Consider the following 25,902-nt stretch of genomic DNA (forward strand, 5'->3'; position numbering starts at 1 on the left):
GGAATGGATTAAAAGGGAACTGAAAATCCCAGGATATGAATATAAGGAGGTTTATTTAAAAAAAAAAAAAAAAAATTTTGTTAATTATGAAAATTCTGTTCTGACGCTCATAATTATTAATTTATGAATTAAATGTGTATTAGAAATTAAATGTATGCCAAAGTACATCAGGTGGAAAACAGAATAAATATTTCTAGTATTAAAATATGAAATTTGTAACAAAGTTAAATAACCTTAAAATAATTTCAATAATTAAAAATGGAACGTTTAATACGGGAATATATTGCAATAATATTAGTGTGAATTTAGAACGACTTAAGAAGTCCAATTTTTAGATTTAATAAAGATAATTTTTATAATTAAATTAGAAATGTTTACCTAAAATGGTCAATTTGAAAGTTAACACCATTCTGAAATCTAAGAAGATTTGTTAATATTTAGCTAAACAAGAACTTATTTAAGGTGAGCTACAATTCCGATATTTGATACTTTGATTATGTATCAGTTTTGTGTATGTCATTAATCTATCAATTTTACTATTCAAAACTGATATATATATATAACTGATATAGTCGCTGATATATATATATATATATCAGCGACTAAAATCTAAAACTTTAAAAGTTTTTAATTCTTACAGAGAATAAAAAAGATCTGACTCATCATTCCTTTAAGCATCATAAAACTTTAAAATGAGTGTAAAAGAAATTTATTTTTTAGCACACGCCAGAATTTAAATTAATATTTGTTTTACGTGCACAATTCTTACAATATTGATAAACGAAAATAAAGGCTTGCGGTCTCAACAGAATATCCCATTAATGGCGATAAACGACTCTTTGTAGCACCCAGTGTGTGTGTGTGTGATTATGGCAAAGCCTCGAGGGCTATCTGCCTAAAGGGAGGGATGCCTTTCGTGGAGGACTTTCTAAGGGAAACTGGCTCGTATACACGTTACACATGGGGAAAAACCACGAAAACGCCCATGCAGCCAGCCCGTTCGCGGGATTCGAACCTCGGACCGAACTACCAGTGTTCAGCGACTTTACCGCTCGGCCGCTGGTGGGCCTTTGTAGCACCCAATCTTCCTGGAAAGATATGGGGGACAGGAAACGTCGCGCAGTTCGTGCATTAGAAAAGAGGGGGATGGGGATTTTGGATCAAATTCGGCGCAGTTCGTACCCTACCACGTGGATATATAGCGGCAAACATTATACGACCTATTAAATTATACACATTTTTTTCTATAGTTTATTTAAAAACTTATTTCATCGAATTATTCTAACTTAATTAACCAATTCCTCAATCAAGTTGAAAATGATATCAAAAATTTCAAGTTTTGAAATAAAATATTTTTGTCAATTTTTATCGTACGGAAGCCAAACTTCTTATATATATATATATATATATATATTAACAAATATAAAACTTATATTTGTTAAAAAATATATCTAATACGAGGTATTAGATATATTTTTTAAAAAATATATAAATATACTTCCCGGTTTCTAATACGAGTATAGAAACCGGGAAGTCGCAATAAAAGTTTGATTTCGATACTCGACGAAAATTTTTTTTTATTTCATTTTATTTATTTAATACTTTTTTTGTTTAAATCCGTTTTGGAAAAAAATAATTCTTTATTTTGTCCGTACGTACAGACGTCATACAAAAAAATTGTCCGAATTGATTCGCGAAAGGTCAAAATGAATATTTGTATTGAAATACGATACCCGAAATTCTTCGTGATTACAATATATCCTTTTTTTTTTCGTTCAAAGAAGTAAAAATGTTTGCCTTTTATTGTTTTTGAATGAAAAAAATTCAAAAATAATATAGTTTTTATTAACTTACTTTTAAATCAGAGATTATAATTTAAGTTAAAATTATTTCTTAACTTTTATTTTAATTCTGAGTTTACTAATTCATGAATTAGAATTTTGCGATAGATTCTATAATACTTTAAATATGCTCAATTACACTTTAACTCTTTCGTAAGTGAAAAGTGAAATTACATTAATTCTTTTTAATTGATAGAAGCAGCAAAGATTATAACTTGTTTACAGTTAATTCTTCACTGTTAAGGAATTAGAAAGGGGGCTTTATTCTTTTTCCCACATCACTAACTCAGTGGTTCTCACATTTCTTAGAATTTTTAATACAGCATAAGAGTTTCAAGCACTTCAATTCCTGTATATGGGAACAATGAAAATGTTTCGGCATATAGATAAGTATAAGATATTATCCTTCTACAGCTCTATAAAATCAGTAAAGTTCAGGCATTATTTAGCAAATCTTAATTCAATCAATCATTTGTGATCAGCTACTCTTCGAAGAAAAATTTTTACATAAGAATTAAAATAACTATCCTCTCATTAATATCATACATTAAAGGAATAATTTTGTTAAGACAATGAATTTTTAACTGCACAACGAAGGAATCAATAACTGTCTGTGTAATAGCATCACTGAATAGCATATTTAATAAAATTGAGATTATTGCAAAAGAAAAATAAAGTTTCAAGTACAATTCTTAATTAGATAATTAATAATTGAACAAATTACCATTAATAGAAATTTTCAGCTTAGGTAAATACATTTAAATACACAACTACATGAATTTTTATATTGCATGAATCTTTAATGACATAAAAGTTATTTTTCTCATTATAAATAAATAATATAATATCCATAACTTTCAAAAAAGGGGGAATTGCTTACCTATTCCAAAACAGAAGTGCACTGAGTAGAATTCGTTTAGAAAATGTAGAATTTCTTAGAGGACACTCATAAAAGTGTTTTCTCTTTTTTTTTTTTTCTAATTACTTTTATTCAGGACTTCCCATATTAAATTTTTTATAGTAACTCATTACAAATTAAAACATTATTTTTGCAACACACAAGTAAATTTTTATGAAAACTTTCAAAGTATCTTTCGAAGATGTTAGATCCTTATTGTTCACTTTCTCATTCTCGGGTCAAGTTGGCTGCACACCTCCTGCTCCCTTTATCCCTAAGGCTGATTGCGCCTCCTATGGTCATTCTCGCAATTGCGTCCTTTCTATTCCTTCACACGCCTTTGTTCTTAAATAGAAAAAGAGTTTCTTGCGACATTTAAATGTTTACTTTCTGTGAAAAAAGAAAAGAAGCTTTATAACTGGGGGAAAAATTTTTAATAATAAAAAAGTCTAGAATCGAAAAATGAAATAACTTTCATATTAAAATTTTAGAACTTAAATCTAAACTATTATATGATGAATCCAGAAAAAACAAAGAAAATGTTCGCATTCCCGTCTGAGGACATCAGTGATAGCCTTTAATATTAATATTGCACTTTTTTGTTTTTCATTATGATTAAAAGTATAATGCATTTGTTTTTGATAAACGTATTAGAATTACAGTGTAGAAGAGAGGTTTTCAGCGGGGTCGGTATTGACCCCCTGGTTGTCTATAAAATTTTAAAGGAGGTAAATAATGATTAACGAATACAATGAGAGTCGATAGCCGAATTTGCATGGGCAGTTAATCGGCACAATAAAGATCCCATTAATTACGAAACTTTATTTGATAAAAGTGATATTTAATTAGCTATTCATATAATGCTATATCACAGGAAGACAAGACTTATTCAAAACATATGCGAATAAGTTGAATTTTGGAGTATAATTATAATAACTTTAAGTTGTAGAGTTGCGCGCCTCCAACTTGCACGCAACCAAGAGGTGACTGTTGAAACTGGAAAATAGACAGAGTCTTGCTAAGGGTTTAAGTCCCTTTTTATTCAACTTAAGAAGTTACAATTGCGTGCTCTTGACGCTCACAAACTACGCCGACCCGGGGGTAAAATAAAAATAAGAACCTGAAAAGAAATAATAAGAAGACTCTAACTACGAGGTTCTCTAAAAGTAAATAACCTCACCGCGTTTTACAATACCGCGGCTAATTCAGGAAACTTTGAATATCACGTTGAACAATTAACAATTCTCCGAGGCAAGCACACAGGCCGAAACGCGGGGTTCTTCAATTTCTGTCTAACTACCTCCGCGCTCGTGAAGTACGAACAGCACACCTCGAACTCGTTTCCTTTCTATTTAACAGAATACTTCCGCTGATAATTTGAATCCTTGCGCGTTCTACTAAAATTTACATACTCTGGCATTGGCAGTTCCAGGGGAAAGTAAGGCTTGACAGGAAAGATAGTTTAAACTTAAAATAAATGTTAGTAAAATAAATATAAACCCTACAAAGTCTTGGATTAAAAGTCTTCCGAAAGAAGTATCACAAAATAAAAGCTCTTATCTAACCCAGCACCATTGATTTTCCCATCTCCTTACTTAACTGAAGAAAGCTTTAGTCAACTTATTACGGGAAACAAGGAATAATACGGCATAAGCAATTTTATGCTAAATATTTAAAAATTTACATCAATATATGAAGCGCAGTGATTAAAATAGAACTTTTAGGCAATTAAAATCTGTAATTTTTTTCCTGAAAACTTTTTATATTTGTAATTTTATTAATTATACAAAACATAATAAAACATAAATCTAGTAAACCATTTTTTCAAAGCTTTTGTGTATGTTCTTAGTCTGAAAATTATCTTTGAATCATATATGTGCACTTTTTCAAAATTTTTGTTTATGTTCTTAGTTCTAATTATTATCTTTAAGTCACATATATGCAATTATTATTACTGTTATGTTGCAGACTGTATATTATAAAGAAAAATGTAAGCGGGTAGACGAAGAAATCTTTAACAGGGATCGATCTAAGAACAGATTTGTGAATGCCTGGTGTAGAACATCGATTTTTGCAAAATCAAGCCCATACCAAAAATTTATGATTGGAAGTTATTATTCTCTCCTGCATTTACGAGAGAAATTCTTATTTTCTGCATAAAACTAATTTCGTTAATATGTAGGTTTGGCTTGCTGTTGATGATGTATGTAATCTTACAAATACAAACTTTATGTCGCTATAATTAGCATTTTATATATGCTTGCTATTATTGAACTGAGTACGGCAAAGCAAGTGAAGGTTATCCGTCTATGGGAAGGGATGACTTTATGGAAGACTTTAAGACTTTCTAAGGGAAACTGGCTTGTATTTGAATTTCATATAAGGGAAAATTATAAGAGTATTTAAACAGTCAGCCTGTTCGCTGAGATTATAAACAATATCGAACTAGCACCGTTGACCAGACTTATACATTCTACCCACTAATGAACTATATAAACCATCTGCGTATTTAACACCTGCTCCCTTAAGTAATTTTAAACAGAGGATTTAAATTACTAGATGACTAAAAGCGTGAAATTCATTGTACTTAACGCAGCGAAGTTGGCTTTCTCTCTGTATTATAAATAATAATAATAATAATAAAATAAAGTAAAATAAATTAATATTTTTGATACGTTTAATTGACTTAGCTTGTGCAATATTTGTGTAATAATTAATAAATGTAAAATTAAATATCCTAACTTACTTTTTTTTTCTTTTTTGGAATACTTAATTCTCTTAATCATTGTGATTTTAAATATTTGGTTCAAAATGAAAGAGCTTTTGCTATTTTAGTGTCTCCACTTTGAAAGAATCGCGACGCTAAACTTGATTGCTACAGGAAAAATGGGACCGGATACGGAGGGTTATTCAAAACTGTAAAGCTGCGTTCCCACTGGGGTTTATCTGAGCTAACGAACACAATTGACGCAGCCGACCCATCTCCAAAACCATAGGGTGGCAAGTTGAAAAATCTGAACTGCAGGCACAGCGGAGCTAGTCGACACATAGAACTGATTCCGTTAGCTCAGATAAACCCCAGTGGGAACGGGCCTTAAAAGGATAAAAGCTTTACGACTTAAAAGTATCACATAACCTTCGAAGTATTTTCTCGCCGTTTGCTTAGTGTAGAAGGATGACTTTCATTGACCTTACTTTTAAATCGAAAACTTAGCTTTTCTATTCAATCTTTGCTAATCACATGACAAAAAATGTAGGAGAAAGATATCCTTAATATGATGAGGCGATGGACTAAGTATGCGAATTTTTTAAATTTATTTTTATTGCATTTAAACATGAAAATAATTTATTCTAAAATTTCTAACATCCATTTGGCGCTCCCTAAATGCTGCGCCCGAGGACAGATGTCCCCCCTTGCCCCCCCTAGCTACGCCATGGAGGTAGGAAGTAAGATGGAGTCGCCCTAAAGAAGTTTCTCCGTACCCTGCTCTGAAGCACCGGCGATCCCTACGTGGTGACCAAAACATTGGGTCATTTACCATTGAGTTCTATGGGATTTGACGCGTTCGGGTGTAAATATTTTGTAATTACGTCGCAAATATACATATAAATGTATATATTTTCTTTTTCTACAACACTTCAGAGTCCTAAGTATGTGAAAACAACTTATTTTTAAACAACATTTCATTCTGAACGGAATTAAATGCTATACTTTTCACAGGACAGTTTTCTCAGAATGGTTTAATTTGAATGAAATATTTTCACAAGTTTTCGTTAATTACATTAGAAAAAAAAATTAGGATAATTCGATTTTATTCGGTTAAGGTACAAAAATTAAGATCAAAGTTTATTGTATTATTAATATTAAAATGATGCATTATTTCTTTTCTATTTATAGAGCTTCTTCCTAAAATACTTTCTTAAATATGACATGATTTTTTGGCTTCTTTTAAATCGAAAAATGTAAGTCAATTTATAATTAATGCTCTATTCGGTTCATTTTAAATTAGAGAATTATTAGGAATTAGCGAAATACTTTAAAGAAGTATTTCGCTAATTCCTAATAATTAAATAGGTATTAAATAGTATTTGACTTTCTCTGAACATTTCTGAAAGGGAATAAAATAAGTTTTTTTTTTTTTTTTTTTTTTTTTTTAAAGTATTATTTAAAACTTGTAACTGAGTTATTATAAAATGTAAAGGGAATAATTCTTTTAATTATACTTATCAGATTTTTTTTTTTTTACCTAAATTTCAACAATACATATTCCAAAACTCTTTATTACTTTCTTAAGTGCGATTCTCATAGCATTTGCTTTACAATACCTTTTAACAGATTGCTTTCCAGTACGAACAATTCTTGCTTAAATAGTTTTATAACGTATTTGTCAACAGGATTTCAATTTATGTTTACAATTCAATATTAAGGTTATTATATATTTAGATAACATTTATAATCATTATAAATTAGATACATTTAATCATTAGATTTCTTCACAGTACTTTCACAGTTGTTTATAAGTGAATAAATTCTTCATTTCAAATACATTTATAAATAATTTAATGAATATTTAAGTATTTTGTCAAAGGCAGATACATGCTTTTTGCAAGCACAGGCATAAATACCCATACATATTTCCTATTTATCATTTCAGGCATGTGCAAATCTTTAATTTCTGTGCTTTCACTATATTTTTCGTGTAAAGTAATTTACACTAATTTAGCATACACCCGAAAGTTTTACATAAAAAATATATATGAATATAATTTGCATGAAAATTATAAGTATTATTTTTAATACCCACTCAAAGGTCAGTTTTTCTTCAAAATTCCCCCACGATGGCATCTCTCTCTTTAGGCAGATAGCCCTTGCATGCGTTACTCTATTTAAAAACTTAATCTGACCTATGTGCCTAATTACAAATATTTTAACATACATAATTTTATATTTACATTTAGCCATCAAGTTTCAAACTTTTCAAATCTTCTAGAAAATAAATTTTGGCAGATCTCTTTTAGCAATTTTCTTAAAATCTATATTTTTGTAGTGCAACAGCTTAGAATTTTATAAAACAAATTCATAATCAAAATCGCTGTTGTTAGTTATCGAAAAATAACCAAGATGTGATTTTTGCGTAAATGTCAGTAAACTATACAAATTGCTATTATCCATTACACTATGAATGTTTCTTTCATGCGAGAGTGTCCCTTTTTCGATTTCTATGGAACTGTCGTGTGTCGAAATACTATCAGAATCTTGTCAAGCGAGCTTGTGAATGTAAACAAAGAACACCCCGTCTGGTGACCCAAGCTTCAAAGCAGTGCTTCACTTCTAGCGCGGAATGGCCCCTCCTCCCTTTCCTACCTCCATGAGCTACGCCACAAGCATCTGAGTGTTAAAGCAGAACATATATATCTGAGTGCATTTTTTATATCTAAAATAAAATCTGTTATTAGTTGCTGATGAAAAAGTAAGAAAACAATTTTTATGGATAGAAACTTATGTAGCTGAGTATTGAAAGTCTGATACTTCATTGACATTGAAATAGCAATTTATATATTGTATGAAAGTGAAAAAAAAGTGTTGTTCTTTTTGAAAACTTCAAAAATCTGAATAATTTTCAGAACATATTCTTAAAACAAATTAAGAATATACTATTTCTTAGAAGTTATTTTTTATAATTATATGCCATATACTTTATGTACAGATCAAGCATGGCCAAACTAAGACTCGGAATTCATAATTTACTCACGTAATAAGCAACTCGCACTGTTTTGCTTTTGAAACATAATTGTCATTTGAAACAGAGTTTGTGTGTCTTTTTAATAATTACTAATTTAATTTTTTGAAATCACATTGTGCGTATAATAATTTCAAACAATGCCTTATATACTAATCTTTGATAAACAGTGCCATATCTGTAACTACCATGTTGATATTACTCTTGAAATGTGAAGTGGGAAGTAAATTGTTTTAAATTTTACATACTGTGCATGTAAGTAATTTTACAAAAAGTTATATAATTTCATCTTTAAATCTATGGAAGATTTAAGGATGCTTTCAATTAAACTGCTGCCATGGTTTTGGTGCTAAGAAGCATCTTGTTCTAGGCAGATAGCACTTGAAATGCATATGCTTATGATTAATAAAACATTAAATCACATGGTCAAAATTCAGTGTAAAACTTCTCATTTTTTTGTAGAATGTTTTTTAATACTGATATGTAAAGTTGAAAGGCTTGTGAACTTTCTTCTTCTTGTTGCTTTATTTATACAAGATAATCTATACTGTACAATGGTTCTATCTATAACGCATTTTATTTTAGAATTTCATTCCCTTCTCTATATAACATTGTAATTTATAATTTACTACTCTTAGTATTCTGTATAACTATTTACAAGAAATTACTCTTGGTATTATAAAAATTTCTGAAACTATTAATCTCAATGTTTTTGAAAGAGAGAGTTTTTTCCCCTCCTTGAATTTTCCATTTACGGTAAAAGAATTTTAAATGCGAGTTTAATGCAAGGCATACAAAAGTGTCATCAATTATGATAAAGCAGAATTTATATTACTCAGTGTAAATGACAGCACGTCTTATAACTAACAGGTAACCAGTGGCTGAGTGGTAAAATATCACTGAATACGGGCAGTTCCTATTCGATTTCAGAAGAATTGGGTTGGCTGCATGGGTGTTTTCATGGTTTTCCCTACCTGTATCATGTATATGAGCTAGTTTCCCCGAAAAAATCCTTCACGAAGGCATCCTCCCCTTAGAACGAGAACCCTAGTTTGCTTTGCAATAATCAACTAAACCAAACCAATTATGACTCACAGTTCAAAATACCTCTAATATATTAAAAATATACCAAGTTTATGAAATGAATACATGAGGTTACATAATGTGAATGTGCCTAATTTCTTATTAACAGTTTCAGATATATACATATCTTAAAATTTATGATATACTGAGATTTATAATAGCCTGAGACATCTCAATAATTACTTTTGTAAAAATTAAGTAAGTTTAATTAATAAACTGATCACTAAAATTTTGAAATTCTGTAATAAATTCATTTTTTTTAAAATAATGAATGATAATTAAGTAATAATAAAGCAAGTAATAAATGAAGATCCCGTTTTGGCAAACGTGCTCTGAAATGAAAATATATTTGAAAGCAAAAGATTGTGTATGCAAAATAAAGTGCAACTCATTAGCCAATGGTCTTGTATTTATCTTTTTCTATCATCGGTTGCTCTAGGAAAATTTTGCTTCAACAGAATTCAAATGCCTACATGCCAGAAAGAATATGACATTCACGCCTTCTCTGAGATTTGATACATAAAACTGAACTCGGTTGAGGTGACAAATTCTGTTTGACTATTAGGATTATCTGGATTACTTGTAGAAGGCTGACTGCCATCTTGAGGTTTAGATGAATCAAGATGACAATCTTTTTTTTTTTTTTTTACTAGTTACATATTTAGTAGCATTTTTTGGAAGTTTTCTTCTGGAAATTTTAGAAAACCTTTAGGAATGAGTACCTTCAGATTTTCTTCATTACTACCAGAAAAAGTATCTGGTTTCCTTTTAAGATGCAAGATTTCATTACTTTGTGTACTTAATTTATCTATTGTCAGGAAGTGTAGCCTGCTATAGAAATAAAAACCCATTCCTTTCATTGCACAACATTAAGAATTCTCCACTTTTTTTTGTTAAATATTTTTGGCAGTTTTCAAAGGTGAATTTATGCAAAGATCAATATATGGAGCCATGCATAGTATCCCTTGATTAATGATTCCATACTCTGATCCAATTCTTGTACTACCACTTTGATAGTTTCAATATCTATATAATTCAGTAGTATTCTTCAATAAATAAAGTATCTATCTTGTTATAAAGTATTCACGCACAGGCTCATTCCAATCAATGTTTCCAAATGGAACAACATCACTCACTGGCCTTCTAAGGCTGAAACCTGAATGTATGATATATACAAGGTATGTCTTATGAATGTGTACAATTATGATTTTTATGAAGGGAAACTGAATACTTTTAAACTGAATACTTTGAATAATAAGCATTGAGCAAGTTTTTAATTACACAAGTATTATTGGGGGCACACGTATGAATACAAAGCATTTGCAAAATGACACCACAATAATCTCAATATCACAGCTTAAAAACAGAAAATAAGTCCATAACTGTTTCAAAGAAAAATGTAAAAATACAATGCAAAAATTTATTCCATCATAACAAATATGTGTCCACCAGTGCTTGAGCAGTAAATTTGCTCAAAGCTGGTAGTTTGACCTGAGTGCAATTCTAGGTAAACAGATTGGCTGCATGTGTAATGAGGATACAAGTGAGTGTCTTTTAGAAAGTCCTCTGTGAAAGAATGCTTCTGCTTATGCAAATAGCTGTCACATACTTTGCCATAAACAAATCATGCAGATCAAGCCAAATCAAATTAAAATAAAAATGAAAATCACAATAAAATAAGTCAAACTATTACTAAATAAGTAAATGAAAAAGTATGTAATTTGAGTTTAGCTGTAATTCTGTAAAATGTCCTATGCATTATATCTTTTTTTCAAGAAGGGGGGCAATTAGCTAATCTAGAATCAATATTATTGTTAAACATATTAGTTGAATAACTGTATTGCTCTAACATGAATGACAGATTTTACATGTTTCATTATTTACATGCCTTACAGATTTTCTATGCCTCATTATTTACATAGCTTACAGGTGTTAAATGCCTCATTTTGTTTTTATTTGGTAAAAAGGGGGATAATAAATTTCATGGCAAAACATTTTGATAGGTAGTTATGTATATGACTTATGATATGAACTCTATATTCAACTATCATATAAATACTATTCCTAATACAGTCAAAGGTCGTTAATTCAGACACCCATAATCCGGACCTCAAAGCTAAAAACTTTCTGCGCATGCGCCTCGTTGACGCATGTGCATAGATGTTTACGCTTGCACCTAAGACCTTTACAACTGCACATATGCGTGTGCACAAGCGCAGAATACGTTTTCGCGTGCGCGTCTAATGTATAACGGACGGTATAAGCTAAAATTATCTAATTATCTATTTCAGTTAATGTTGATGATTGCGTTGTTCCTTAATCTTCGAATTGGATCCGGCTTATTATTTTTTGCAGACTGTTAGAGCAATTTTATAAAAGTAAGCTTGAACTTTCGATTATGTCAAATAGAATTTCCGATGCTGGAGCTCCCAAAGGATCTACGAAAACGAAAGTATGTTTCGATGTCCATCAAACAAAAAGTGGAATTGCTCCAAAAAATGGATAAAGGCATATCCTTTGTTTATCTAACCGTTCCGAAATCTGTTTATCAATTTCACGCTGCTCTGCGCGGGGGGGGAGGGGAAACGTCGCGGCGCGTAATGAACTGGAAGTTGATCTGTCAGCACTATTGTTATCTTCAGGGCAGATGTTTTTATTTTATTCGGCTTATAATTCCTTATTAAATGTAGTATTTCATCTCGATGTATTCCGTCTTTGATATGATTTAAATCAAATTCCTCGTCATTATAAATATCACGAATACAAATCAAATAGTTTTCTGGTTGCAATTTTCTAATTTCGGCTGTGCATAATGTATGCTTTACGCATGCACGCGTTATCATAATTGCTCATTATTTTATAAATTACGGTTTCATATTTTTAATTTTATAATTTCTGCATGCCATCTTACCAGATTTAAACTGATGATCTATAATCCAGAATCACCGAAGTCCCGACGAGTCTGGATTAAAGACTTTTGACTGTATATATAAAATTTAATTTTTATTTGCCTCTATAGTCAACCCTCTAAGGTATAATATAGCATGGCTTAAGTAATAATTTTCGCAATACAATGTATTGTGGAATGTGAAACATGAATACAGAAACATATTAAGTGCAAAGAACATAGAGAATGAAATGCCATTTTAATTATAGATATTTACAAGAGATAATGCTTGATATTTATCAGAGTTGTTCAGATGAACTGTTACTAACTGCCATACATGCATCACAATGACAAAGAAGTGATTGGCATGTACTTTGAAAGCTATTCAGCAAGTCTCTGCTGCAGTGATGCTAATTGGCTGGCAAGGTCTGCAGTAGAATCAATCTGTTTCGTAAACAAGATCCACTGTCATTGTAATTGTATGAAGTTTGCATTATCTATTTGTACAATTCATTTATAATAATTTTCAAATATCTTGCTGTAATCATAAACAATTACCAAGGACTTCAGTTTACTTAATTAAATTAAATAAATCATGAAGGAAATACTGCAAAATTTTCACTATCACATTCTGTAAGTTGGAGATGATTTATATTTATGACAATTAAAATTAAAAATGAAACAAACTATTTTTAGTTTATTCTTATAGCATTTAAATCCACTTTTATTAACTGTATACAGCATTATTTTATGACATCAGGAAATATTAATTTGTTAAAATTTATTGAGATTTCTCAGTTCATAATGCATTATATATATATATATAATACTATAAAGATGAGGAAATGTTTAATGCAAATTATTCTTTCCATTACATAATGCATGTAACTAAATATGTGTTTAAATACTACAAAATATGTATCCTTTTAGCAGGTTTAAGGAAATTTTTATAATTTTATACTGCAGTTAAAAAATGAAATTGCATTTTGTCGAATTTTGAACAATTAAGACTTGAGAGCATTACCATGTCTAACAGCACACAAAATTATCGCATACATATTTTTAAAAAGTTATTATTATTTCTAATTCGTACAGTAAATACTAAAAATATTAAATATGCTATAAACTAAATATCAGACTGAGGCTACAAATGTCCCAGAACAAATATACTGCAAATATGTTTAGTCTGAGAACTTAGGTCTGTTTAAGCCAGATATTTCTAGCAACTGTGAAGTAAAACTGCCACTCTATAGGCAAATTTAAAGTTCCTCTGAATTCAGATTACTGTACATAACTATGAATATGATATGAAAGCACACATTGACTTATTTTATTGCACTACGATATGAAAGCACACATTGCAAGAAAGAAAGTACAAGAAAATGCTTATAGATTACTTGCAATCGATGCACATAATATAAATACTAAAAAGCTGTAGAATAAACCATGTTTGAACATCGATGAGTACAGAGAAGCATAACAAAGCAAATGAAAATAGAAAATAAAGCATTTAATAAATAAGACACTTATTTATACATATATTATCAATATTTTATATTTTATTCAATTATGTGCTATTTCTAATTTAATACTCAATGCTTGTTAAGCAAACAGCAAACATAATAATATTTTCCGAATAAGTATCCCGTTCTTCTGCTACGGATAATCCCTTAGCAGGGAAAAAGTATCACGCTGTCCTCCTAGAAGAAGTACGTCATCGGATGACAACCATAAAGTGGTCTACCATAATAAGCTGTTTCTCCCCGTTTTGGCGTTAAGGCTGTTCTCCGAACCTTATCCGCGCTGGTGTGAACTAAAGTACACGGAAACGCTTTGACGCTTAACGCCCCAACGGACCAGTGTGAACGCAGCTTAAGAGGGTTTTTCTTTATGTTAATTTATTGTTTGGTTTAAAATGCAGTTTGTTGAGATTATGCATTTTTGTGACTTTTTAAGTAAAAATATATCGATGTATACATGGACAAAGTGAAGGGATTGGGCAACGCAAGTTTGTGCAATCCTGGGATTTTTTGAAGTGAAAAATAGGTCGATGTGTACATGGATAAAGCCAAGGGAGTGAGCAGTACCATTTTTGTGCATTTTTGGGATTTTTTTTAAAGTGAAAATAGGTCGATGTGTACAAGCATATCGAGTTTGTGCAATTGTTTTGTCTTTTTATTTTGGCATTATGCCAAAAATTGCCGCTTTGCAAGCCAAAATAGGAAGTCAACGAATTGCACAAACTCAATATACATGTACAGCCAAAAATCGTCAAGTTTCGCCAAAGGGTGGAGCGTAGCTAGAGGGGGGCAAGGGGGCATCTGTCCTCGGTCGCAGAATCCAAGAGCGCCAAACAGATGTTACGACATTTTAGAATTAAATGTTTTCCATCCTTGGCAAGCAGTAGGGGGCGCGAAATCTTCAGTTGTCTCTGGGCTGTGAAAACCCTAGCTACGACTCTGGCCAAGGGGTACCCTAAAATATACTTTTACCCCAAGCCCTTACAAATCTTTTGTAAAAATTGCATGTTTCTTTCGATACCCTTGTTATAAATACTTTTATTTTATGTTCCAAACTTCAAAATGTTTTTAAAAAAATATTTTTTCTTCATCCACATATTATTGTAACATGTACTTTGTAAAAATTTTTAGAGAGAAGCTTTATAGTTGCTCATTTTAAACTTATCATTTTATTTTTGTATAATTAAAAAATAATCACTTTGGGCTTACACATTTTACTTATTTGCGTTAATTTAAAAATATGATTACCACCAAATGCTGCAATCTTCGTCAAAATTAATAAATATACACGCAGATATGCCAATAAGTTAACTTTACCTTGATTTGTAATCACACATTTGTGTAAAATTATGTACAGTTTTACACAAATGTGTGGAACAAAAGACGGATACATTTGCAAACTCGGCGGATGAAGCAATATTATCCATAGTATCAGGATTACGATCTGATGACAATTCAGTTCATGTCTAAATGTGAAATGGATAGTTATTATGTATTATGCTACTATAGATTTATTAAACTGGGTAAAATCGCCAAAAGAGGTATTGAGTGCTCTGCCAAAATATATTTACTAGAAGATTTGAATTTTATAATGAATGTATCCTAAAATGTGTTTTAAGTCAAAAGTTTGAAACTTGATCGTTAAATGTAAGTATAAAATTATGCATGTTAAAATATTTGTAATTAGGCAAGTAGGTCAGATTACTTTTTATTAAATAGAGTAAGGCATGCAAGGACTATCTGCCTAAAGGGAGAAATGCTATCGTGGAGGAATTTCGAAGAAAAACTTACCTTTGAGTGAGTGTTAAAAATAATGCATGTAATTTTCATTCAAATTATATTTATACATATTTCTTACGTAAAAATGTCAGGTATATGCTAAATTATTTTACTCAAAGAGTATAGTGAATGCACAGAAATCAAAGATTTATACATGCCGAAAATTAAAAATATGGAATATGTATGGATATTGATGCATATGCTTGCAAAAAACATATATCTGCCTTTAAGAAAATACGTAAATATTTATTAAATTATTTATAAATGTATTTTAAATGAAGGATTTATTCATTCATAAACTCCTGTGAAGAAATCTAATTATTAAACATATCTAAATTTATAATGATTCTATGAGATGCATTCTTAAAAAAGTAATAAAGAAGAGTTTTAGGATATGTATTGTTGAAATTAAGGGTAAAAAAATCTGATAAGTATAATTAAAAAATTATTCTCTTACATTTTATAATAACTCAGTTAAAAGTTTTAAACGATATTTTTAAAAACGTCCTTTTTTTATTCCCTTTCAGAAATATTCAGAGAAAGTCAAGTACTATTTAACGTATTCACTATTAAAATAAAAGGTGCTTTAACTTGAAATGGATCGACTAGAGCATTAATTATACGAGTTCGGTTTTTCCATTTAAAAGATGTCTCAGAAGCTAAAAAATCATGACCTAGTTGGGAAAGTATTTTAGGAAGAAGCTGTATAAACAGAAAAGAAGTAATGCATAATTTTAATATTTAAATAATACAATAAACTTAATTTTCATAATTCTTAACCGAATAATGTGAAATTACCTTAAAATTTTTTTCTAATGTAATTAACGAAAACTTGTGATAATAAATATTTCATTCAATTTAAACCGTTCTGTTCTGTGAAAAGTATAGCATTTAATTCCGTTCAGAATGAAATGTTGTTTAAAAATTTATTCTTTTCATATACTTAGGACTCTAAAATATTGTAGAAAAAGAAAATATATACATTTATATGTATATTTATGACGTAATTACAAAATATTTACATCCGTTCGTGTCAGAACCCATTCTTCCTTAATCGTAAATCACTCAATGTTCCGAAGGGATTCCCAGTGCTTCAAAGCAGTGTATGGGGAAAACCGGTTAGGGCCACTCCATCTTACTTCTTACCTCCATGGTAAAAATCCTTCGAATGATTGCTAAGTATTTTTTTACTTGAAAGAAAAAAAAAATATTTTTATCAAATTGCCGCAAAGTTAGCTAATCCTTCTTCTTTACCAGTGTGTTATGAATATTAAACTTATCCGGAAACACACACATTTAAAATCTCCCTGAATGGATCTTAGATATTACATTTATTTTAATGCCGAAATAAGTATTCATATAACTGATCTGGATTTTCTTTTTGATAGTTTCACTTTTAGAAAAGATACTGTAGAAATCATACAAAATAATAATAAATAACTGACGAATAAATTGCATGTGTAAAGGCAATGATGAGTATGATACAATGTGCAAATTGCAAAGATGAATAAAACAAAGCAATAGAAATGCTAGAGAAATGGTCAACTTACGGACTGCCCTTTTATTGGATTTTCTGTTAATTAGAATTTTAGAATTTTCTTTACTGTTTACTGTCAATTCTACATTTGACTATGCAGTTAGCTTTTCGGAAGAAATAATCCTCTACCAATACTCAGAATAGTGCATCTAAGTGAGTATAGAGATGTATACATGCAGAATTATAAAAATATGTGGTACATTCTGATTATCCACACTCCAAGCGAAAAATCGCTGACTCGTCAGTGACACTGAAAAGCATTCGTCAGTTATTGGTAACTTAGTTATTGAGAAGAAATATTCTTTTGGTTTTCTTTACATCTATTTTAATAATGCATCCGGTGCTGCTTATATTGTACGTTCTTCTGATTCCATATTTCCATACAAGTTGTACATACTTCTTGGGTTTTTTGCATTGTTGTTCTTGAAATGACAAATGTTGTCAATATGAGACTGCTCCAAGAACTGTCAGAGAAGTTCACAAACTTGACGCTGAAATCCTTAAAATAAGGACAAATGCCATGTATGAAGACTTTAATTGAGCAACAGTATGCTGTCCACTGTTATGTTAAAATACTGAAATTTCTATAGGAGGGATATTAACACAAGCTTAAATTTGAATTATTTCCTGAATCATTAATCAGGCCAATATTCTGCTACATAGCATACAAATTTTCATACAAAATTATTTCTTTGAGTATATTATAAAGCTCAGTTAATTTTATTATTTGTACAAATTTTAGACAAATGTAGCATGTATCAGTTAAAGATTTATTAAAGCTTACTTGTTATTTGTGGTAACAAAGAAGTGTGAAAGATATTGTCACATTAGCGAACATGACGATCATTGATGCTTAGTTTAGTAATTTAATAATATACTGAGAAATGCTGGGAACTTTCAGAAATGGACATTTTGGAAATGATGGGCTTCATAAGAAATTTACATGGTTTTATTATTTATTTTTTAGTTAAGAATGGATTTTAGATGTTCATGTGAAAAAATTCTGTTTAATTATATGTGAAAGAATTGTTATAAGTTTGTCATTTAAAAAATGATTTAATAGTATGCAATTATCTTTTTATTATACATATATTACTATATATTTCTAGTGCACTATGTGACTGTCCGTGCTAAAGAATTGAGATACTTTTGTCAGGGCAATTTTTTCTTATACATGAAAAATTCTGATACTTTCTGATCATCTGCCCTCACAGCTTATGCTAAAACTGCAAGAGTATGTACACGATAATAGCAAACTATGAATATGCATACCACACACATGTATTTACATGCTTTATATTTAACCTCTATTTCTGAATAGTATTCCGTTGCATGAAAAATATGTGAATATTGACCAATATATATATATATATATATTTGTGTGTGTGCATCCTAAAATTTCTTGTTTCTTATAAAGTGCTTATTTGAATTACTACTTGTGAACAAAGCAGTAGATATGAACCAGAAACTAACCAAATAAACATTTTGCCAATTTTCACAGCTTTGCAGATAGTCAGAAAGCACCAAAATTTGTAATAATGTTAAGTTTAAATGATGTTCTATACTTTTGTGTTAATTTTTCTATTCTATTAATTCTATTATTGTATTATCAAACTTTCTGTGAGGATTTTACTGGTTAAGCTGTTATTACCATGCGGAGAAAAATTTGGTTTTTAAGCTTGAAAAAATAGCAGCTGAAGGATTTTGTGGAAGGTCAGTCAAACTGGTTTTAGTTAATTATAATTTAATTTTTGGTGAAGAAGTCTCAAATTTATTTATCGTATGTGTCTAAAAGTCTTCTAAATTAAATTCTGCTTGTTTTTAAATTTTTCATGACATTCGTTCTTTGATTATTATTTTTTTTTATTTGCTAACTTATGTCCATGCACATAGTTTTGCATTTAATGCCATATCTTAAATATTATAAAATGCTAAAATTATACATTTTACTTAAAAATATGGTTGTGACAGTAAATTTTCCGTTACATTTAATCATATCTATGAACACTGGTATAGATCCTTTTTCAATAATCATTATATTATTCTGTGTATTTCTTTTACAACAAAGATCTGGCATATGACTTGTTTTTCAAATTGATAACATGGTGTAATAATGTAATCTAATGGTTAAAGTTTACTATGGAACGGGACAAATTTAATAAATTATTCTTTGACAGAAATTTATTGATGTGTTCAGTCTGTCTCATCTCTTAAAATTGCTAAAGTAAATTTTTGTACTTGCATTTAGGAATTTTGACTGTATCAGTGTAATTTTGTTTCAGTTATTATAACATGGAAGGGAAAAAATTCATACATAGCTCTGTATTTAAAATTAGTTAATTAAATTCCCTAATAAAGAGGGACGTTTTGTTGTTTTTAAAGTCGATAGAGTTAAATTCAAAAATATCCCCATTAAGGGTTACTTTTTAACCTAATTTATAATTTTCATTACCTTAACATGTCCAATAATTTTTATTTGGAATGTTATTTTAACTCAAATATTGTAATAATATCAAAATTCCTTACTTTTTGATAGGTAATCCAAATGTGAAAGAAGAAAAGAGAATATTAAAATGTAGAAGTATATTTATTTCATAGCTCTAAGAAACAAAAACAACATGAGCACTATTACTGTCTATCTGCATAGTGTGGCATGTCCCGTAAGACTGAGATTTGTATGGTCAAACCCATGTTTCAATTAAAGGAAATGCATGAGGAGTCTTCTCATTTTCACTTCGATTAAGGATTCTGTATATACTAACATAAGAAATCTATTAGTTCATGCAGTGTTATACATCAATATTTATAGACAATTGTTTTGGCTATGTTTATTATAATCTTGTTCACCGTAATGGCTGGAGTGCCTAAACCATCATGCTGTGTAAACAAAGCTCAAATCTTCATCTCTGCATACTGCTCCACTAGTGTTTAAACCACTGAAATTGTCATTATGGTAGAACGTCTTTGGTAAAAATTTACTCTACGGTAACCATTGGCAAATCGTTTGTTGGAGACGGCCGCTGCAGACAGACGAATACGTAACGGTTCGGTGAAGGTCAACAGAAGGAGCGCGACATCTGATTGGACTATTTATTATTATTATTATTATTTTCTTTTAACTGCGAACTAAGCGGTGAAATTCTCTTTTCACTCAGTTATATGTATGCACTTAATAGAGTAATGTAACGTTTTCAGCTTGTGTGAGATATCCATATTAAATCTTTATATTAATAATCCCTGCTGTGATTATTTAATTTGTAACCTGCACGTTGTAGCCCTGAGAGTTGCAGCATAGTAAATTTGGCGTCCGCTACTTTATATTTTTGATAAAATATGGATATAAAAGTCTTGAAAGCAAAACGAAAGTCGCTGAGAACAGCTTTTACGGTATGCTGCAACGATACAGCTCAGAAGATCGAAAACAAAAGTTTAGGAAGTGACGAAGTCAGTATGTTGTTTCGGCAGATTCAAGACAAATTCTCATGTTTAGAAACAACTCAAGAAGAAGTTTCGAATTTGTTGCTGAGTAATGATGCCCTTCAAGAGGAATATTCTGAAGATTTTTTGAAAGCAGAAGAATACCGTGACAAGTTCTGCTTGATCTGTTTGCTGTTAGAAAATACAAAGAGCGCAAATTCGGTTACGGAAGGAACAACAACCGAGCAAAAAAGGAAATTCAAGCTTCCGAAACTTGAATTAAAGAAATTTAGTGGAGAACCGAAAGACTTTCTTGCTTTTTGGTCCCAGTTTGAGAAAATTCACAACGACCTCTCCATTGTCAATGAAGATAAATTTCAATATCTTTTACAATGTGTGGTAGCAGATGCTAAAGCGTCAAGACTCGTAACAAGTTTTCCGCCAACTAAAGAAAACTATTCAAAGGTCATCGCACAACTTAAAGAACGCTTCGGGAGAGATGAACTTTTGGTTCAGATTTATGTACGGATCTACTTTCCATAGTAATGAAAAATGCTACTGGTAGGATTAAAGTAGATTTAGCTGAACTTTATGATTTACTTGAGAGCAAGCTTATGGCACTGGACAGCCTCAGTAGAACTAAGGAAAAATTTGCAGAATTTTTAGAGCCACTTGTTGAATCCTGTTTACCAGAGACTGTTCTTCGTGCGTTGGAAAGAAGCCGCTCGATGGAAGATACTGCGTCACAGCAAGATAGTACGCGTTCGTTGGATAAATTTTTGTGCTTTCTTCGAAATGAAGTGCAAAGTGAGGAAATGATTAAGCTCGCTCGAACCGGGTTGGGAGCTTCACGTTCTGAATATTAGCGTCCACATGCTGATGTTTCAGGTTGCTCTACAGTTCCTGCCTTGGTACATGTTCAAGACAATACCGGTAGGCGAAATTTACGTTGCATTTTTTGCGAGAAATCCCACAATTCTGCCGAATGTTTTTCTGCTCGCAAAATGTCTTCAGATGATAAACGAAAGCTTTTGGTGCAAAAGCGCGCCTGTTTTCGGTGCCTACGAGTTGGACATAGTTCACGGGCACGCAAAAGTAATGTAAAATGTTTAACATGTGATAGATTTCACTATACCATTATGTGCTCAAATGGCGAACCTGTAAAGCCAAATGAAACTGATAGTACTGTTATTTCCAGTAATGTGTTGTCTAATCAGTCAACTGTTAATGAAAACGTGTATTTGCAAACACTTGTTTTACAAATAGTTTTTGAGGGTAGACAACTTACAGTTCGTACGATGTTGGACAGTGGTTCTCAGAAATCTTATCTTTCAGAAAGGGTTATCGCGTTTTTGCAAATCCGTCCTAAATCGAAACAAACCATTATACACGGTTTGTTTGGGGGGAGAGAGACAAGTCCTCATTCCTATTTAGTGTTTGTCAACTTAAGAAATTTTGAGGGCACTTATGACCATAACTTTGAAGTATTTTCTCAAAACAAAATATGTGAATGTGTTCTAGATCCCAATACCCTAAAAGAATTAAAAGAAAGAAATATTACCTTGTCTGATTTGCAAGCTAAGGAGTATGACATTGAATTGCTTTTAGGAGCAGATGCCATTGGGGACATTATTACTGGCAGTTCTCTGAAACTGAACTCTGGTGTAACTGTACTTGGGACTAAATTCGGATACACTGTGATTGGTAAAGTAAACAGCTTACCTAAAGAACCTACTTCAGCTACTATTCCAGCATTACTACAAAATAATTTGTGCAATAATGTAGTTTTGTTACATTGTGCTAATCTTAGCGTAACCGAACTCTGGAATTTAGATGCCATTGGCATAACAGATCCAACTGATGATGTTAAAAGTAAACTTGCTCATTCTGACACCGTTAAGCAATTTAAAGAGAATTTAAATGTTCTTCCAGATGGCCGATATGAATTGCCACTACCCTTTAAATCTGAAATTCTGTTACCTATCAATGAGTCTATGACTTTTAAAAAGCATCAAAGAATGTGTCAAAGAATTAATGAGGAAAATCAGTTAGATGACTATAAGGTAGTTTTTAAGGAATGAGAAGACCTTAAAGTAATAGAAAAGGTTCCTGAAACTAAAATTGATAATTTGAGTTATTATTTGCCCCACAGACCTATTATAAAGCATACTAGCCAGACAATGAATGTAAGGCCGGTGTTCGACGCTTCAGCCCGAGAGAGAAATCAACCGTCCTTAAATGATTGTTTAAATAGAGGGCCGAACTTAATTGAACTCATACCTGATATAATTGACAGGTTTAGATTGTTTTCCGTTGGTTTATCATCGGACATAGAAAAAGCCTTTCTTCAGCTGAGTATTATCCCAGAACACAGAGATTATTTGAGGTTTTTTCTTCCAACTCTTGAAGAACCTATGATTTACAGACACTGCAGAGTGGTGTTTGGCGTTTGTTCGTCTCCGTTCCAACTCTCTGCATCGATAGAGCATCTCTTGGATAATTCCCCTGCCGAGTTTGACGATGTGACCCAAAAATTAAAGCATTCGTTTTATGTTGACAATTGTGTCACTGGGGTTCACGATATCAAACAGCAAGAAACTTTTATAGTTAAGGCTACAGAAGTAATGGCTCGGGGATATTTTAACCTACGGGGTTGGGAAAGTAATGTTCCAGGTCATTGTATTTCCCGTAGTTCAGGTATAACTTCTCTTCTTGGAATCTTATGGGATTTGGATAATGATACATTGAAATGTAATCTTAATTATTCAATGGATAATGAGATAAGTAAACGTAATATTTTGGCTATGGTACATAAAATGTTTGATCCTCAAGGTTTTTTGAGTCCAACTACCTTGTTACCTAAGTTACTATTACAGGAGGCTTGGACTATGAAATTAAAATGGGATGACCCCTTGCCAGAAAACATTCAGAAAACTTTTCAGAAGTGGCAGGATGAAATTAAATATCTTGAGAAAATTAGTATTCCACGATATGTAGATATAAATGAGAATTCACAGCTCCATCTATTCGTTGATGCATGTAAGAGCTCCTATGGTGTATGTGTTTACATTAGAACTGTAACGCCCGTGGGAGTCAAAATTCGATTGATCAGAGCCAAATTCAGGGTAGCGCCGTTAAAATGTCTGACAATACCCCGGTTAGAATTGATAGCCTGTTGCACTGGCGCGAGACTTGTTCACTCAGTATACGCCGCCTTAGACTTGCCTGATTTGAAAATTATTGCATGGAGTGATTCTATGATAGCACTCTGGTGGATTAAGAACCGTGGTGATTGGTCAGTTTTCGTTGCGAATAGGGTAAAAGAGATAAACAGTCTGATTCCTTCTCAGTGTTGATGCTATGTACCAGGTTATTAAAACCCGGCAGATATACTTGAAAGAGGCTGGTGGGAGAGGTTAGTTCGTGTAGTAAAGGAACTGTTGAGAAGGACACTCGGTAACGTGGTTCTTACAACCGAGGAGTTGTACACAGTATTGTGCGACTGCAAGTCAATAATTAACTCTATACCTCTTACCTATGTGTCGGAAAATCCGGATGATTTAATCCCACTTTCCCCAGCCATGTTTCTCATCGAGAATCGTAGCTTAGGTGTTCCTGATGTTGATTTCTGCGATTAGAAAGGTCTTCGAAAAAGGGCTAGACATCGCCAAAAAACTGCTTAATGATTGATTAGAATTTAGATTGATTAGAATGCATAGATTTAGAAAGAATATTTAGGCCTTCTGGTCCAAAATAAGAAGGATCCATCGTCAGAGCTACGGTTGGGTGAGATTGTTCTAATAGGAGATGACATCAAAAAAACGGATGCATTGGCCTTTAGCTAAGGTCATTCGACTAATTCCTGGGAAAGATGGCAAGGTGAGAACTGTAGAACTTAAGACTCAAGCTGGTACGCTGCTTCGTCCCATTCAGCGAGTCTTTCCATTGGAAGTGCAGTTAACGGACACACCCACTGATCCCATATATGATAACTTTTACTAATCCTATTTCTTCTATTTCTAGTGATGAGCATTCAGATTCTAATGACTCTTCTAATGACTCTAGTAACATCCTGCAAGGTGCTAAAGTGTCAAGATTTGGACGTGTGATCTAGGTGCCTCAGAAATTGGATTTCTTCGACCAGGTACTGTATGTCTTTGAGCCAACCTGAAGTTGACTCAGAGAGGGGGAGAATGTTGGAGACGGCCGCTGCAGACAGACGATTACGTAACGGTTCGGCGAAGGTCAACAGAAGGAGCGCCGCATCTGATTGGACTATTTATTATTATTATTATTATTTTCCTTTAACTGCGAAATAAGCGGAGAAATTCTCTTTTCATTCAGTTATATGTATGCACCCAGAGCCGGTTTGGACAGTCGACCTGTGAAGACCACGCTGCGTTGCGCTCCTGCTATATTTCGATTTTTCAAGTGGAAGTTTCACAGTGCGAAGTGCGTGTGATAAATCAAATTGTGCGTGAATGTGGGCTGAATCCAAGGATACATCGCATTAGTATGTGTGCATCGTAGTTTTCAAAAAATTTGTGAAAAAGTGTGTTCAACAATTTTGTTCACCTCATATGCCGTCCTTGTAACGGAAGGGTGCCGCCCGGCCACCACGTGGTTGCCGTACTAGGTTTAGGAAGTCCGTCGAAAAAATTCTAAGTCCAGAAATCTGTGATTTCTTTTCAGAAATCAATATCTTCGTAATTAATGCACTTAGGATTACCGGGTTTTCGGCAAATTGGTAAGTTCTTCATATACTATTATATTATATTTTCAATATGACTAGAACTGCATTATCTTCGATATTAGTATTTTAAAACTAACCTTTTCTGGAACCTAGCTAAAATCTGGACCCAAATAAACTTAATTTTCTGATTGCGGTCTGAAACTTTATAAAATATGCTAATAACCCCAAAGGGTCTATTCATTGGGCTCGGAATACTAGTTTAAACATGATACTTGATTTTGTCGAAACGTTGTGAATTTCGACACAACTCCTTCACGTCGTCGAGTGCAATTTCGACAAACTCCTTACAGTGTATTTTCCATAGTTTTTAAGACTGTTTACTGTTATTTTAACTGTGTTATATCTTTCTGAGCCTTTTCTGTGTGCTTTTACATATCGTATACATATTTTTATTTGATTATACATTATTTTATATAATAATATATTATTTCTCTGTTTATATTGAA

General features: G+C 31.7%; 1 long non-coding RNA gene across 1 annotated transcript; it reads left to right on the top strand.

Annotated features, from left to right (window-relative positions):
* The first annotated feature begins 6,169 nt into the window (after nt 1-6,169).
* Nucleotides 6,170-20,520, top strand: LOC146994062 (uncharacterized). Its single transcript, XR_015043992.1, has 2 exons — nt 6,170-8,210; nt 19,823-20,520. It is a non-coding gene; the product is annotated as an uncharacterized LOC146994062 (long non-coding RNA).
* The last annotated feature ends 5,382 nt before the right edge of the window (nt 20,521-25,902 follow it).

This window comes from Stegodyphus dumicola, chromosome 11 (assembly GCF_044657685.1).
Source record: "Stegodyphus dumicola isolate Sdum_Otavi_A_Nest chromosome 11, ASM4465768v1".
NCBI classification, from domain to species: Eukaryota; Metazoa; Arthropoda; class Arachnida; order Araneae; family Eresidae; genus Stegodyphus; species Stegodyphus dumicola.